Here is a 4,519-nt window from a genome sequence, read left to right on the forward strand (position 1 = left end):
TGCCTTTGGGCAGGCGCGGTAGGGTGCTAACACCTTCCTTACGCGTAACCGATTCCCGAACTTAAAAATCTCTTTTTCGTAGACCATGTTTTTTTAAGGTTTTTCCATAGTTTTCCAAAATAAATTATGGTGGCGACTCCCAAAATATTTTCCAAAACCCGCTTGTTTTTCGGTTCGCCGTCCCGTCGCGATCCCGGTTGCGACAGGAATAAATTTGTGGATCCCTCCGTAGAAAACCCAAACAGATCGGGCCATGCTTTAGAGCCATCGAGAGTTCCATCACTAGTGGTACATGACCAGAACCACAAACGCTACCAGAACCACATTTCTGCAAACGCGACCGCTGATAGAGCCTACAAAGAGATTATGCAGAAAGAGGGAATTGTGCATAATAGTTGCAGAGAAAAAGAGCTCGAAAAGTGAATGAAATTCTTATTAACAAAGAAAGGATACAATGAAAGTATTTATACAGAAAAGTATGTAAGAGAATAACCGTTTAAGACAGTTATATTAGTTGCTGAATGAAGATTGGTGTCTAACACACCCTCCTCAATCTGAATTCCTTAAAGGTATGACATTTAATGGTGTTCTCAGCTTCTCAAATCTGAGCTGCTTCAAAGCTTTAGTGAAGACATCTGCGGTTTGATCTTCTGAACAGTAATGGGCTAGCTCCAACCTGCCTTTGTTAACCTGTTCTCTCAGAAAATGGAATTTGGTTTCAATATGTTTACTTCTACCGTGAAAAACTAGGTTTTTAGCCAAGCTTATAGCTGATTTGTTGTCAACTAGAAGTTACACTGGTCTTTCATATTCAATTTTCAATTCCTTAAAGATTGTCTCAAGCCAAATGCACTGACAAACAGTCTCAGCAGCAACAATGTACTCTGCTTCGCAAGATGATAAGGCAACCACGTTTTGTTTCTTGGAACACCATGAAATTGTTGCTCTCATGTATTTGAACAAATACCCGAATGTGCTCTTCCTGTCAACCTTGTCACCACACCAATCAGCATCGCACCAAGCCTCTAAAGCTCTCCTCATGTTGTCTCTTTTCCTGTGAAAGAAGAGTCCAAAATCTGCAGTTCCTTTCAGATACCGCATAATGTGTTTTGCTGCAGCCAAGTGAGATTCCCTGGGATCACTCATGAACCTGCTGATCACTCCAACTCCATAGCTAATATCAGGTCTACTATTGCAAATGTATCTAAGAGACCCCACAAACTGTTTATACAGAGTAGCATCCACCTTCTTCTCCTCGGAATGATCTATCAATTTAAGGTTTACCATGACCGGTATTGTAGCATTGTTGCTCTTCTCCATTTTGAACCTTTGCAGAACTTCATTTATATACCTTCTTTGCTGAAGATATATTCTGTCTACTGTCTGCAACCACTCTAATCCCAAGAAGTAGCTCAGGCTCCCGAGATTAGTCATCTCGTACTCTTCCTTCATTCTTCTTTTGAGTCTTTCAATCTCATCCATGGAGTCACATGTAATAAGCAAGTCATCTACATACAAACAAATTAATAGCATACCTTGTTATCCACTAGCTTTTGTGCAGATTTCGAACTCTACAGTGCATCTCTGAAATCCAAGTTTGATAAGCAAAAAGTCGATATGTTTATTCCAGGCCCTAGGTGCTTGTTTGAGACCGTATAGTGCCTTGTTCAGTTTGAAGACCTTCTGCTCTTCTCCTTTCCTTTCAAACCCTGGAGCTTGTCTCACGTATACTTCTTCTTCTAAAGGACCATTTAAAAATGTGGATTTGACATCCATTTGGCAGATTTTCCAGTTCTTGAAATCGGCAACAGCTATCACTAATCTCACGGCTTCAATCCTTGCTACAGGCGCATACACTTCAGTAAAATCAATTCCTGGTTTTTGTAGAAAACCCTTTGCAACTAATCTGGCCTTGAGCTTTGCTACATCTCCATTCGGTTTATATTTTGTCTTAAACACCTATTTGACTTCAATGGCTTGTTTGTTATGAGGCAGATCCATCATTTCCCAGGTTCTGTTTTTCTCGATAGCTCTAAATTCCTCCAGCATAGCTTCTTTCCATTCTTTGATGTTGATTGCTTGCTCCCAAGTCAAGGCTTCTGCATCCGCTAAAAATACAGAATGCAATAGATCGTCAGAATCAGTTATTTCATTATTAGTGAATACCTCATGGTCTTGAAGTCTGGTAGATGGGAATTTGGTTCTTTCGGATCTTCTATTGCCGATTCCATTGTCTACTGTGACTTGTTCTTCAGTTGATCTAATTTCACTCTCTGCTGTGACTTGTTCTTCAGTTGAATTTTTATCTTCTAACCAGCTAGATACAACATCTGGTGCTTCATCATCTTTTCCACTCAAAGGTTGTCGCTTCATCTACCTTCACGTCTCGGCTAATGACAATTTGCTTCTTTGCTGCATCGTATAATCTGTAAGCACCAGTTTGGTGAAAACCAACTAGGATAAATGTCTCACTCTTGTCATCCAGCTTTCTTCTTCTTTCATTAGGCACGTGTTTGTAACATATAGATCCGAAAATCCTAAGGTTATGTGCAATTGGCTTTACTCCAGACCACGCTTCTTCAGGAGTGTAGTTTGACAACGCCTTGGTTGGGCTTCTGTTCAACAAGTACGCAGTAGTGGAGAGAGCTTCTCCCCAAAGACAAAAGACAATGTGGCAACCTCTTACCTTTGATCATGCACCTTGTCATGTCAAGCAACATCCTATTTCTCCTCTCTGCCAAGCCATTGTGTTGGGGTCTATATGGAGCAATAACCTCATGCACTATTCCCTTATCATCACAGAACCTTTTCATTTCTCCAGAGTTGAATTCACCACCACCATCGGTTCTGAAAGTCTTGATTTGCAAGGCCGATTGCCTCTCCACCATAGCACAAAATTTGACAAAGAGTGAGTATACTTCTTTCTTTTCTTTCAACAAGTAAAGCCAAATTTTCCTAGTCCATTCATCTACAAAGATTAGGAAGTATCTATTACCTCCGAGTGAAGACACATCAAAGGGGTCGCACACATGAGTGAACTACATCAAGTGGCTGCTTTGCTCTCTTTGGTGTAAAATTCTTGAATTTACTCCTAGCTTGTTTCCCTATAGCACATCCTTCACAAATTTTAGTTGGAGCATCTATCAGGGGTACTCCCAGCACCAATCCTCTGTTGTTCAATTCTCTCAGGCTCTTGAAATTCAGATGACCAAATCTGTAATGCCAAGTTCATATCTCCTCTTCTTTATTCACCGTCGATAAGCATTGTATTGTTGCAGCATCCAAATTTACTATGAAGGTTCTATTTCTGGTGAGGGGTGCTTTAATTACAAGATGTTGTTTGTTGTCATAAACTTCAATGTGTCTCTGAAGCATGGACATAGTGTACCCTTTTTCAAGAATTTGCCCCAAGCTTAGCAGATTACTCTTCATTGTCGGCACGTATAACACATCTTCCATGTAGGCGATCTTTCCGCTCTTGCAATTGATCTAGACTCTCCCGATTCCTTCTGCCATGATTGTGCTATTGTCTGCAAACTTCACACAGTTGTTTATACTTGAGTCGAGATCCATCAGCCATTCTCGTCTCCCCGTCATATGATTTGAGCATCCTGTATCCAAGTACCAGCTGCATGATTCACCTATCACCGCACGGTCTGTGTTATTTGAGAGTAATGCATGTGCAGGTGCCGCATGACTCATTTCGCAGGGAGACGACACGTATTTTCCATCACCTGGTGCATGCACATCCTTTTCTGGGATCGACACGTATGTCCCATAACACCTGTCTATCAGATAATGTGTTTCTCTATTATACTTCATTTATGTTGATCTTCTACCATGCCCTTCTTTAGGTCTTTCAACTGTGCTCATTAGCACAACATGATCAGATCCAGAACCTCCAGTTTCCTGCGCAAGATTAGCTGATTCTCCATTCTTGATTTTCTTCACATCTTCATTGTGCTAGCACTCCGAGGAATAGTGGCCATATTTGCTGCATGTGAAACACTGAATGTTTCTTTTGTCATAACCCTTTCTGCCTCTGCCTCTGAAGTGTCTGCCCCCCGACTATTTCCAACCTTCTACTCACCTCCATTATCTTCATTGTTTTGTTCTGATAGTTTTGTGCCTCTACCACCATTGCGTCCACCACGTGATCTTCCTCTTCCTCTACCGCGATTTTTGAAATTCTGATTGCTTCTTGCTTGCGGTGCTTGGCTTGTTGCTTGGGACGCGGCTTTCTCTGCATTTTTTCTTTCAAGCAACCTTTGTTCATGTGCCACGAGTGAGTTCTGTAACTCCTCAATTATCAGTGTCTCCAAGTCTTTGCACTCCTCTATAGTGATCACAATATGATCATATTGTGGTGTCAAGGTTCGTTAAATTTTTTCGATTATCTCCCTATCTTTGACAACTTTCCCGCAAGCCCTCATATCATTGACAAGGGTCTGAATTCTTCCCACGTACTCTGTCACCGTTTCTTCTTCACCCATGCCAAGGAGTTCATACTGTCGTTGGA

The sequence above is a fragment of the Vigna radiata genome, chromosome 1 (genome assembly GCF_000741045.1).
Source record: "Vigna radiata var. radiata cultivar VC1973A chromosome 1, Vradiata_ver6, whole genome shotgun sequence".
Taxonomy (NCBI): Eukaryota; Viridiplantae; Streptophyta; class Magnoliopsida; order Fabales; family Fabaceae; genus Vigna; species Vigna radiata.